The following is a 14,117-nucleotide window of genomic DNA, read 5'->3' as shown; positions in this document are numbered from 1 at the left end:
AACAACCGCTTGCTTCTTCCTAAGCATTCCCCGGGGGTTGATCCTACCCCACCCCACACACGAGAGAAGTTCTGAGGACCACCTGTCTCTCCCTGGTGACAGTGCTGTTGTACCTTCAGGCTCTTATACATGGGCTGACCCACCTGAGTGGGGTTCCTGAAGCCCCTTTCCCCCCGAGTGAGGCTCAGTGGGGGAGGTCAGTGAGCGTCCTCTATGTAAACAACTTATGATTGAAAACTTTCGTTCCACTTGTAGCCTTTTCTTTTTAGTGTGAATAATCCTGATGGTTTCATCTCACTTTCTGCCCTTCTGTCAAATCTTCCAACTGCCAGCCCTCTGGTGATTCTGGGCCTTAACACAGGCTCGTCCCTTCACACAGTTCCTTCTGCTCTTTTCTGGACTACCTAGCTCCTCCTTGGGTCTAAACATCAACGGTTCCTTCCCTCGGGAAGCTTTCCTTAGTGCAGCTGAACCGGAATGTTTTCCTATGAGAGTGGACATCACACTGAGTTGTTATTCGTGTAGAAACGTCTGTCTCCCCACCAGGCGGAAGTCTCATGTCTGATGTGTTTAATGGAATATTTTTGTCTCGCGGAGCCGTGCTTGACACTTAGACAATAGGAGTTGAATGAATGTTCCTTTCGTTGAATTCATAGGACTCAATCATCTTTTAGTTTTAAGATGCCATTCTCGTCCCTGATTTCAAATTCTGGTCCTTGTTCCTGACCTGCAGCCCTGGTTTCCACCCGACCTGCAGACCCTGTGTACCCAGCCCTGATGTTAACCCCGCCCTGTGGCCTGCTCTGTGTCTGGAATGTTGGCTATCTTCAAAGGCTTTGTCTGTATCAGCTGGAAGGACTTCAGCGCCTTCCTCAAATCAGGGTGAACATTACACTATCCAGACTCCGCAGGCAGGTTTTGTTTATCCTGGGATCTCCTCCAAGATACCAGCTGATGGCTTCAAACACTTTTTATGGCCTCAGATTTGGACAGACTCAGATTTTCCTCCTTCATCTTCCAATCCTTCCCTAAGATTTTCCTCCTTTCATTTGTTCAAGCTGTATTACAAATGCTTTTCCATGTGTGGCTTTCCCTGCAGAAAACTGGCTTCATAGCTTACATTTGGTGCTGAGATTAGCCTTGCAAATGCCAAAGGCTAGCTGGAAAGGGCAGATGGCCTATTTCCTGATGCTCTTTTGTTATCGGTCCATATTTACTCAGGCTTTCTTCCTTCCACAGGGTGGGAGTGGGTGGTTTTTTTGGTGTAGAGACAGTGGAAATAAACCAGTGGTCTCCTTAAGGAAAGTGGAGTTGAACACATTTTTAAAGGCAGGGGTTGGGGACAATAGAGGTGTAAGCTTGGTCCCCTAGGTGCAGACGAGGATAGCATGAAAAGTGTAAGGCACAAACGTACTTAAGACCACATATATTCACATTTGTTAAGCATCTCCTACGTATGCCAACATCTGGCCCGGCAGGTAACTAACATAAATAAGGCACGGTCTTTCCATTCAAGGAGCCCACAGTTAGTTAAGGTAGTAGCACCAAGTAGAGCTGGGAGACCATGACAGGAAGAGCAGAGCCATTTGAGTTACACATATGTCCCTTGACCTGACTGTGGCAATGGAAGCTAGAGAGCCATTTCTTAAAAAATCAAACTCCTGGGGCCCAGGATCACAGGTGTCTTCCATGGTAATGAAGACTGTTTGGAGAGTCTGATATTTTCCTCTCACCTGGACTCAGAATTCAGGGAAACAACCCCTACACAATACCCCCTGCCCTGTGCATTGTTTATTGCTGTGTAACCAATTATCACAAAATTACATCTGGAGACAAAAAAATATAACCTCCTCCAACTCTACAAGCATCATAAAGGCAATAAATTCATATCTTTCAGTGCTCGCTCTAAACGTCAATGGACTCAATGCTCCAATCAAAAGACATCGGGTAACAGAATGGATAAGAAAAAAGATCCATCTATATGCTGTTTACAAGAGACCCACTTTAGACCGAAAGACACCTTCAGATTGAAAATAAGGGGATGGAGAACCATCTGTCATGCTAACGGTCAACAAAAAATATGACCTCCTCCAGTTTCTAAGGATCAGGAATCTGAGTCCATCTTAGCTGGGTGGCTCTGACTAAAGGCTCTCGTGGGGTGGGCATCTCAGCTGAAGGCTTCATTTGGAGGAGGGTGAGTAGGATTCAAGAGAGAGCATGAGTACCATGATGGAAGGCATAGCCATTCATAACTAATCTCTCAGAAATGACACCCATTATGTCTGCCATATTCTATTTGTTAGAAGCCAGGCACTAAATCCAGCCCATGTTAGGGGAGGAGGTTACTCAAGGCTGTGGATACCAGAGGCAGCAATCTCTGGGCATCATCTCAGATGCCCACTGTGTCCCTCCACCCAGTCCCATTCTCCTTTCTGTCTCCCTGCTTCCTTCCTAGTTCAGGAAGTGCTTATGGAAAGGACCGGTGATGGCTTCCCTCTTTCCTCTGTGCCACCAAGACTGGGGAATGGTCTTAAGTCAAAACAAGACATTAGGTTGAATATTCTGCTTTTACACATAGTGGACCCAGAAGGACTTCTGCTGGCAGAGCCTCAGCTATAGAGGCCAAGTACTGGGTGGGAGGCAGCAGATTTAGGAAAAAGCCATTTCTTGAAGTGTTTGGCTAGAGAAGGGAGCCATTTTGCAAATTATGACTTGAAGCTCCAGGCTTTCCCTTGGTGCTGCTAAGTAGTCTGCTATCTTATAAAGATGCTTACAGTCCTGTTGATGGCTCAAGACTGAAAAGCTGTCTTGCCAAACTGGATAGTTTCTGTGCCGTCTCAGGGCTGAGCCTCACCCATTTGGTCACAGAAGCCAAAATGGTCTTGGAGCTCCCATACCTTCTCTCAGACCCTTCCAATCCTTTCCTGGTTCTGCGGCTCAGCCTAGCCATCTTCAGCCCTGACCATCTGTGTCTCCTGTGAGCTCTCCACTGGCTCCAATCAGTCCCTGCCTCCTAATCTTAGCTAAGAAGCACCTAAGGTACGACTCCTTCCTGGGGGCTGGCAGAGACCCCTGGTTATCCCACAGTTCAGTATCTAAGCCCAAAGTCATAAAGTGGCATGGGAAAGCAAAAGTTGTCACAACCCAGTGGTGACTGGGGAATTTAGCACTCATAAAAGGTGTCCATATGCAAGTACCTTGATCCTAATTAAAGCAGCCTCCTTCCTAGCCAGCTGCTTCATCCTCCTGGCCAGCCATCCTCCAGCTGTTTCCAATGTTATGCATATGCAGAAATAAGATGCAAATCAAATGCACCTTCAGGAAGTGGGCAGTGAAGTTGGAGAATTACTCGCTCATGGGTAAACTTAACAAAGAAGGATCTGGCAGAGGAACTAGCTCAGTTAGCAGAGGAGAGAAAATTGACAAGGAAACTGACACATCAGGCTCTTCAAAGGAAGGTGATTTGAATATCAAAGGCCGAAGAGGGGCCCTCAGGAAACCGATGAAACTCTTGAATATTTTTTTGCAAAATTATTCCTCTTTATCTTCCTGTCCTTGAATGTAAAATGGAGGAAGACATACTGTGCTGTCTTATAATTTTATCAAACAGCTAATGCCAAAAAAAAAAAAAAAATGAACTCTTTATTTTTTCATTCTACGAATTAGTGTACAATCATACAACATCCATTTTATAAAAGAAACAGAATATGTTTTTGTGATGTTATTGTTTTGTTTGAAGATAAAGTTCCAGTAGAACCCTTTTTTTCTCACTATTTACTATGATATTTTAGATGAAGTTGATGGGGCAGTGATGTGAGGCTGAAGGCAGGTTCAAGGAAGGAGAAAGAATGTTTTAAGCAGAGGCAACAGCTGACAGGATGTGCGATGGCACTTTTCCTGTTGTTGCAGGTGTTGGCCACAGCTTTAAAGCTGAAGTTGGTGGTGATAAGGACCCCCACGTTCTGAAGATGCTAAAGAAATCCCACAGGACTTGCTAAGGAAAGACTAGAGGTTCAGGAGAGAAAGTGCTTTGAAGGGAATTCGTAAGACATGCCAGCTTTGCTGTTTCCTCTGTTCCCCACTGGAAAGAGGAATCCTTCACCCAAAGGAAGCAAAGAGTGGGGGCAAGAGAGCCTCAGGCTTGGGAGACAGGTCGTGCAAGAAGAGGAGACAAACTGGTCTCTTACTCTGTGGACAGAAGCTTGTTGGGTGGCAAAAACATTTCAGACTGTGGAGTGCTGTTACCACAGAGGAGAATGGAAGTGTCTTGGGAGAAGTTACCATGTGTCTCTTGGAGTCTGGCGGCATGAGGCCTGGCACCTGGCTCTCAGGGAGCTGTGAGTGCAGCCAGCCAGCTGGAGCTGGGTGGTGGGGTAAGGTGAGAGAGGGCAGCAGGGATAGCAAGATGTGATTCTGCCATTTGGAAGGTTAAGAGTGAGGGTACCTGGGTGGCTCAGTCAGTTAGGCATCCAACTCTTGATTTTGGAAGGCTAAGAGTGAATTGATTCCCATGGGCCAAGTGATAGCCAGAGAGCTGCCTTGCAAGGGTCTCAGCAGAGAGAGACCCAGATCAGCCAGATAGTGCATCACTTGTGGTGCACTGTGGGAAGTCTCGGTGGTGGGAGTAGTGGAGGGCATCTCAAAAATCCTAGCATGCCCTATAAAAGAGTTGGGCTTGGAATGAAGAAGACTTCAGGCCCTCAGGTGACAGCCACAAACTGCACCTGTTGAACATAATGGCCTCATCAATTCCTCTCATTTTTCTCATCTGCTCAGCCCTAGTGGATCCTGAAGGAGACTGGGAGGCTGGGTGGTGGGGGGGGGGGGGGGGGTAGTAAGTGAAAAAGGCAAATCTGGAAGAATGAAAGAACAGACATACCACCTTCCCCACTGGAGACTCTTAACCCTTATGTAAGAGCTAGGCTGAATAGTGGAAAGGAACTAAACCAGATATGAGACTCAAGTGTGGGTTTAGATTGGAGCTTTTAATATCCCCAGATAGGAATGTTCTAGTACCTGAATGAGACTGAAGTTTTGGACTCAGCCTGGAGAAATCACTAAAGAGTAAGAAAGGAGACACAGAGTTCATTTGAAGGCAATGGTGGAAGAAAAACAATGTTACAAATTCAGCTAGCTCAATAAACTGATGGCTTGTGTTTGAGGAAGGCTAGTGTTTCAATCGGCAACAGGACAGTTTTTCCATTTTACCTGTGAACTTATTCTTGGACTTTCACATCCAAGAATGTGGATGTGAAGAATGCATTATAGTAGGAACACTGGAAAGGGAACAAGTGGTTATAATGCAATTTCATATTGGGATAGTGCAGGTCACTGTATGAACATAGTGGAAGGCCATCCCAATCTTAGGGGCCAGGGAAACCTTCCAGTGAAGTGATATCTTGGTTTGGCTCATTTTTATGAAGAAGTAGCATCTAACCATACAGAAAGGGAGGGGGGAGGCAGGTAAAGACAGAATGGGGAGAAGGAAATGAAGGGAGGCGTTTGGGGACTGCTAATGAATTAACTTTTAGATGTGTTGATCCTGTAATTAGATATGGGCCTGAAGGTCAGGAACCCTGTCTCTGTGTTAGAAATGGTGATTTGGCATCATCACCCACGTGCAATATTTGGATCCCTGTGGGTAGGTCAGATCTCTCAGGACAAGTGTATATAGAGAAGAAAAAAGCTATGGCTACAAATCGTGAGATAAAGATGGACCTCAACCCCTAAATCCTGTTCTGGGACTCTGGGACAGATAAGTTTATAAAGAACCTACCTATGCAGGTTTGATGTTTGATGGCTTTAGCCCCTGCCTTCAGGGACTGGCCCCTGGCCCTGGTGTGCTGGGTCTAACTCATGAAGCCACAGATTCTCTGGCCTGCAGTGGACACATCTAAGATCTGACAGACTGAATGGCCACGTGTCTTCATAAACCCAGATGCAAGTCTCCACTCTGTCTTATCCTTTTTATAGAGCAGAAAGGTGAATCCTAGAAAAGGCATGATGAAAAAGGTGTAAGGAAACAAAAAGGGGTTCATTTTGGTGTCTAGAGCATTGTTGGTGAAACTGTGCCTTTATAAGATGTGGTTTCCCAGCAGCAAGTGGCCACAGGCTGACTCACTAAACGAGATATCTGGAAGATAAGAGCCCCCAAAAGAGGGAGAAAGCACCAACTCCAGACCCTTTGGCTCAAGATAGGGCCTTGACTGTGAACTAACTGTTTGTCAATGAGCTTCCTCCTAAGAGCTGAAGAAATATCAGTGCCCTTAGAGGCCAAGAACGATCCCCAATGTTTGAGGAATGAGTGGAGGAAGAAAGATGAAATAGAACAGTTGGGAAAATGGGAGAAACACTAGGAGAGTGTGTTCCCTTAGACGCTGAGGGAAGCGAGTTGAGAAAGTGGATTAATGGGGGCGGGGGATGTCCATTGGATTTGGTGGAGGTAGTCACTTGACAAAACCAATTTCAGTGAAGTGATGGATTCAGGAAACAGACTTGCTGTGAGCTCGAGTATGAATGGGATGTAAGCAATTGGAGGTGGTGAGTAGAGTGTTCCCTTTCCAGAAGGCCGACTATAAGCAAACAAACAAACAAACAAACAAAAACCATGATAGTGTGAGAAACAAGAAGTACCTCTAAGGATGGAATGGAATGAGAGAGCGTTTCTCCCTTCGTTAGGAGATCTTAGAGCATATTTGAATGATGCTGGGGAAGAGGGAGAGAGAGATTGACGAGGTGAATGGGTGGGGCATAATGGGTGGAACAAGAACTCAGGAAGCAGGAAGGAATGGATTTAGAAGAGAACAGATGTTGCACAGGTTATTAGTCTGGGATGGATAAGAACAGGAACAGATAAGGAAAGAGCAAAGGAGATAGGGGTGAATGTGCCTAAGTGATAACTGGAAGGACGGAAAGGCTGAAGCTTGTTTGCTTTCATGGTGGGTAATAACATATCAACAAAAGCATTTTATAGTTTTAAAACATTCACATAAATGTTTAATAATCAAAACAAGCCAACCGGGTTTTCTGGCTAGTTCCAAATCTTGACACACCCCAGGTTCTTTATTACCCTTGGCTACCTGAGCTGGTGTTCTCTCCTATAGCTCCACACAACTAGAACTCTCACAAATTAATCTTCCCCAAATACTGGCCCAAGACAAGTCTCGTAAGTCTCTCTTAAAGCTGCTGCCATTGAGGGGATTCAAACAACAATTGATTCTTTTTTACCTTATCTCTGAGCCTCAAACTTCCCCAACATCCAGTGGCAACCAGCTCCAGCATGGCTGGTCAGTGCTCTTGTTCTGGCTTGTTGCAGAAAAGGATTTTGACCAAATCGAGGTCTGCATTGGATGCATGGTGGTACCTCTTGGCTATAACCAAGGAATATTCTCTGGCTTAATGGAGGTTCAACTTGATTTGAGTTGAGGACACTTTGGCCAGTTAACCACTTACATTTCTTCTTTTTTTTTTTTTTTAAGTTTATTTATTTATTTATTTTGAAAGAGAGGACACAAGCAGGGGAGAGGCAGAGACAGAATCCCAAGCAGGCTCTGCACTGTCAGCACAGAGCCCGAAGTGGGCCTTGATCCCATGAAGCGTGAGATCATGACCTGAGCTGAAGTCGAAAGTTGAACGCTTAACTGACTGAGCCCTCCAGGCACCCCCCACTATATTTCTTACAGTCTTTATAGATTTGGGTCAGTGGCCATGCCCCTTGGTCTCTGAGATTACAGGCTGCAGTTGGCTGCTCTGTCTTTTTGCTGGACATTTCCATTCTCAGCACTATTAAAACACATCTGTTGGGATCTCTTAGTTATTAGTTCATGATGTGAAAGAGGGGAGATGGGCTGGGACAAAGTTGCAAAAAGTGTGAAAGACAGAAAATTGCATTGGCTCAAAGAAGCAAACCTGGGACCCTGAAGTCAGGTGACATCGTTTTGCTTTTATGCTAGTTGTTGTTGTTTTATGTGCTGATTTATCTGAAGGCTACTTTGAAAGAGAGATTCTGAATTTCTAGCAATAATGGCATCATTTGAGTAAAAAGATGGTTTCAAGAAAAACATTTATTTAGGTATATATAACATATTTGTGTTATACATTGTAATGTATTTGGGTTTTTTATGGCCATTTAAAGATCATTTAAAAGGTTCATAATTTAATGGTCATAGTTTATCAGTCCTTCAGGCAGTGCTGTGACTATTAAAATAAAGCTCTTCTGGCTGAGATAAAAGATTTTTTTTTAAGTTTCAAGTTTATTTATTTCGAGAGAGCAAGCGAGCAAGAGAGGGGCAGAGAGAGAAGGACAGAGAGAACCCCAGCAGGCTTTGCACTGTCAATGTGGAGCCCAATGTGGGGCTAGAACCCACAAACCATGACCCAAGCCAAAATCAAGAGTCAGAAGCTCAACCACTCAGCCACCCAGGTGCTCCGAGATATTTTTAAAATGTAGACCCAGTATCCAACTCTGTGCTAAGTATCTCTAACCTGTTCAGTGCAGAAGAAGAGCCTTTTGACATTGTGAATTAATAGCGTGGTTAGAAGTCATAGGTTCAAAAAAAGTTGACACAGGTTAGCTTTGACTTGTACACACAAGGGGCAGATCTTTTTGCTCCCAAGTGAAGGAGAAACTGCTAATGTTAATAAGTCAGCTCCAGAAGGCAAAACCATCTTGTTTTGAAGGCAGCTGTTTTATTTGGTGCCGTGCTTTCATGTAAACCAAATAGACTCACCATCCATGCACCAAGCAAGCAATTAAATACAAGCCTGGATGCTATTTCTGCTCAGGGAAACTGTCCTGATTACCCAGGACAATTCAGAAGATTGTCCTGGCCTCTCCCCATCATCTCCTATCCCTTCTTTTACTGTCCATCCATTTCTGCAGTCAACCCAGTGGGTTTTTTGTACTTGTTCTGGGCACCATGTTAAGTGCACCGAACACAGAATTGAGCTTCCCCAGGCTTCCCCTGATGCACCCCAGGCAGCTGGACATACTTGCTCTGGCCTTCTTGATCTCGGCTTTTGTAGGAACTCCCTCTCAGCACCTCCACCAGACAAGGCCCAGCCTCTCTGAAGAACAGTCACTATAATAGTAGGTAACTCCTATGCTTACCATGGGACCATATACGACGTGTGGGTTTACAGCAGGAGTGAACAAGACATATTTATGCCAAAACCTTGAGATCCTAAGTTGCTCTTATTTTAAGATGTCTCCCCAGAGAAGCCCTTTTGAGTGCCATCATGCTGCTAGCATGATGTGCCTTTAAAAATCTGCATAGACTTATTTTACATTTACTAAGCTCCCAGTGGACATGAGTCATCACAAGTATATCAGAGGCTTCTACACCAATTCTCTGTGCTCTCTGAAAGTGCTCTCCATGTCCAGGGAAGAACCAGTGCCTCCCAGGCCCCATCTGGGTGGTGTCAACAGCTCTTGCCTCTTGTGAAATCTATACATGATCATGGGTTTGGTGGTGGATAAGGGGGGGGGGGGTCCCTTAATTTTGGAAGAAAAGAAAAATTTACAGGGCAGGAACACAGTTATGTTGTTAGAGTGATTATTTGGCATCTGGCTAACTTTTGGTCTCATGAGAAGCAGAGAGGAGAAGGTTTGGTAAAAATTAGCTCCGTTCTTTTTTCTGCAAACACAACCGGAAAAAATGGAAACCAGCTGAGTCAACAGAGTTCTTACTTGCCCCAAATGGAGGCGTTTATGGAATTAAAGAAAGTTTATAGAGACATTTCAAGTTGGGTTTCCCGTGAATGAATTGGGAAGAAAGTGAGTGGATAAGACCTGGATGGAACTGGACTATCTTCATTTACATGATCCACCAAAAACCAGGACCCTTTATGGGAAACAGGGAGATTTTGTTTGGAAGATGGGTCTGGGGGATTTGAAGAAACTTCACACCAGAAAACCCTTTGAATGTGCCCTGGACTGAAATATGGTTTCCCCAGCCCTGGCCTTGGGGTGGACATTTCAGAGAAGATTCTTGAACAGCAAGGTTTTCTTCTCCAAAATTATGATCCTAATAATCCAAAGTCATGGCGGCTCAGGCAGCCCAACTTTGACAACAGAGTTAATGGACCAGTGTTTTTATTTGTAGCTTCATTAATCAAGGATCTTCATTAAGGTGTCATATTCCAAGGCTGTTTCCTCTACACAATATAGATGGGGTGATGTACAAACTTTCTTGCTCATGATGTTCAAATATATTGAAAAGACTAAAGCTCATTAAATTGTTTGCACCCAAAGATCAGTTACATTTATTTTTTTTTAACTTTTTTTTTTTAATTTTTTTTTTAATGTTAATTTTATTATTTTTGAGACAGAGAGAGACAGAGCATGAACGGGGGAGAGGCAGAGAGAGAGGGAGACACAGAATCTGAAACAGGCTCCAGGCTCTGAGCGGTCAGCACATAGCCCGACACGGGACTCGAACTCACGGACCGTGAGATCATGACCTGAGCTGAAGTCGGACGCTTAACCGACCGAGCCACCCAGGCGCCCCAACATCAGTTACATTTATATCTGACACCTGTAATATTCTTATTTTTCTCTACGTCAATCACACCCATGCGTTGAGCACCTTCTAGGAGGGTGGTGTTTCAGACTGGCATACGGAAGCCTTAGATGTAGTCCTTGCCCTCAGGAAACTTCATTAAGGAAACAGAAGATATGAAACATTAGTGAACAATTCAAGGCAGGATGTGATAAAGTGCCAAATGAGGAAGAATAGAAAAGCCTGGAGAAATTGAGAGAAAATACAGGGCAAATGAGAAATGAGTCTTCCTATTTTTACAGGGATCTTGAATCTGTGTTCTGAAGGAAGAATTTGGCAGTTATGGGAAGAAAAATTCCAGCCCATCAATAAAAAGAACTGAGTTGGGAAAGCCAACCTAGTGCGGATGCTGGAGGCACGCAAAGAGAGACTGAATATCATTTGTTAAGGATACTGCAAAAGGACTTTCCACACCGCATAAATTAAATGACATCCTCAACTCTCTTGGATCTATGAAGTGGTGATGTGCACAGTTACTAGAACATCAGCTCAGTCTGGATCTCCCAGAGGAGCAGGACCTTGCTGGACCTCAAAGGATGAATGGCCTCTAGATGGGCCCCTCCCCTCCTGTGTGTTCCCCTACCACCCCACCCCTACCTGGAAGAGGAGGACCTATGGCAGAGCAGTATCTATGACAACAGAGGCCAAGGACATAGAATTAAGTGTCCAAGATAGATGCATTCATGGTATAATTAAGGTTTGTATAATTCACCAAATGCAAATTTTACCTTTAAAAAAACTAGATAATGATATGCATTGTAAAAAGTACTGATGTCTGGGGCACCTGAGTGGCTCAGTTGGTTAAGCATCCAACTTCAGCTCAGGTCATGATTCCACAGTTGTAGGTTCAAGCCACGTGTTGGGTTCTGTGCTGACAGCTCAGATTTCAGCTCAGGTCATGATCTTGTGGTTCATGGGTTCCAGTCCTGCCTCAGGCTCTGTGCTGACAGCATGGAGCCTGCTTGGGACTCTCTTTCTCCCTCTCTTTCTCTGCTCCTCCCCTGCTCGTGTTCCCTCTCTCTCTCTCTCTCTCTCTCTCTCTCTCCCTCTCCCTCACCCTCTCCCTCTCCCCCCACCGCCTCAAAATAAATAAATAAACTTTAAAAAATAAATAAGTACGGGCACCTGGGTGGGTCAGTTGATTGAGCATCCAACTTCAGCTCAGGTCATGATTCCATGGTTTGTGGGTTTGAGCCCTGTGTGTCTGGTTCTGTGCTGACCGCTCAGAGCCTGGAGCCTGCTTCGGATTCTGTGTCTCCCTCTCTCTCCCCCTCTCCCAAGAGAGCTCTCTTGTGCTCTCTCTCTCTTAAGAATAAATAAAAAAGTAAATATTTTAAAAAAATAAAAAAAATGTATTTTAAAAATGGATTGATGGGTGGATAAGAGATAACTATATAATAAAAGATACATAGCAAAGTGCTAATTATGGAATCTAGGTGGTAGGTATATGGATGTTCACTATACAATTTTCAACTTTTCTGTGTGTTTGAAATTGTTTTTAATAAAGTGTTAAGGAGACAAATCCATGTTGAAGAGAACAAATGGTTTTCAGCATTCACTGACATGGAATATAGAATAGGATAATGTGGATTGTTGAATTCTTACTGGTCACTAAGTGCTTTGTAGATACTATCTCATTTACTCTCACAACAGCCTATTGAGTAAATACCACCATCCTCCCTTGGTAGATGAGATAACTGAGGCACAGAGAGCATGAAATGTTTGCTCAAAGTCACACAGTTGGTTAAGTGTCAGGTTTAGGATTTGAACCTAGGTCTACCTCCAGAACCCAGACCCAAAGTTAAAGAACTTTTTAATAATTCAGCGAAAGCAGCAGGCAGTGAGCATCTGACTGCTGGAGGCCTGAAGCAGGGCCTGTATGAGAAAGTGTCCATTCTAACTCGGAGACGCCTCATGAGGAAGCAGAGAGACGGTGTTAGACCCAGGACCCGCCTACCCAACGTAGCAAGTTCGTACTCCTGGGCTGGAGTCCTGAAACAAAAGGCTTTTGAAGCATTTGGTGGGAAGGTGCTCACCGTTCAAACTGATGATGCACTGGAGGCAGTGCACAGAACGGTCGGACTGTGTACTCTCCAACGGTCACAACCTGTCGTGAAGTCATTGTAGTCAGTTATGCCCTGCAGTTTTTAAAAACGGAAGTAAAGTTGAATAGAATATATCAGAGTGCAACACCCAGGATAAAGATAGGTAGTAGATGTTTTTCAAGAAATATTTTTGGCTACATTTTGTGTGCCTGTGTACAAAACCAATATAAAAATTATGTTTTACTGTGGGTTTAACTTTTTTTTTTTTACTTAAAATTTAGAAGTAAATGCAATGCCTGGAACAGAGGTGTCTGGAGTCTTCAAAGTGTGTCACAAGTTGTTAGGCCACATGCCAGAATAGAGACGAAGGGCCTCTACCGGGCTGGGCAGCTCTGACTGCTTGCTTTCTTGGCCCAGGACAACGTGAAGTTCAGGTCTGTGACCAGCAGTTGGGCCCATGGGGACACACACACACACACACACTTTCAAAATTAAGGGATGCTGCCGCCAGTTCTACGGGAAATCCTTTCTATAATGCAGGGTATGCGTATAATGGGTCTGTTCATCCAGTATCCCTTCCTGATTTTGACATCAGCATCCACAGTCTCCACTTCCTATGGGTAATTGTTCCTGTCCTGCTACCCATTCCATATGGTTCTAGTGGGACAGGCCATCACAGTATCTTGCCCCATCCCCCTGGCTTCAACTCGGTCCATGGAGAAGGCAATCGGCCCAAGCCAGCCCAATCAGGGTCTATGTCTAGGACTTGGAAATATTAAAGCTGTAGGCAAGAACTGAGTTTTCTCAGGGGGTTGCTAATCTTGGACGCTTTGGCCACGTTTTCCTCTAGCCACATGGAGGAACCCTACAGGCAGAGTGAGAGAACGAGAAGCGTGATGACAGCCACGCTACTCTGGCCAGTTCTACTTTGTGCCCCATCAGTGAAGCAAATGACAGGGTAGGGGTGTGTATGGTTGTGATTAGAGGGGCTGTTTGGTTTTTGTTTAAACTAGTATGAGTTGGTTTTTGCAATTTATACCTGAAAGAGTTGCAAGTTGCTTCAGTGTGCATGTAATGGATTGGGTACAGGATTTGGAGTGAAGACCTGCATTCAAAGCCTAGATCCAGTTCCTATTAACCGTGTTCAAGACCTAGAACTTGTCCAAAACTCAGCTTCTTCATCCGTACAGAGTCCAAGGTATTTGTGAGGATTAAATGAGCTAAGTGTGTGAAAGTGCTTTGTATAATGATAAAATGTTATCTCAATGTGAATTACTAATCCAAGCATGTTTCTCGAAAAGAAAAGAAAAGAAAAGAAAAGAAAAGAAAAGAAAAGAAAAGAAAAGAAAAGAAAAGAAAAGGCAGGGTGGGGGGAGTCTCCCTTGTGCACCCTTTCATTCAATGCCCTCTTCCGGAAGGAACTCTATTCTGACCTCTATCTTCATAGATTGTCAGGAAACATGGATTTGAATTCCAGTGCTGTTAATTATTAACCGTATGACTTCAGACAAAC

Source organism: Panthera tigris, chromosome A1 (genome assembly GCF_018350195.1).
Source record: "Panthera tigris isolate Pti1 chromosome A1, P.tigris_Pti1_mat1.1, whole genome shotgun sequence".
In the NCBI taxonomy this organism is placed as follows: Eukaryota; Metazoa; Chordata; class Mammalia; order Carnivora; family Felidae; genus Panthera; species Panthera tigris.
This window is presented reverse-complemented; position numbering follows the sequence as displayed.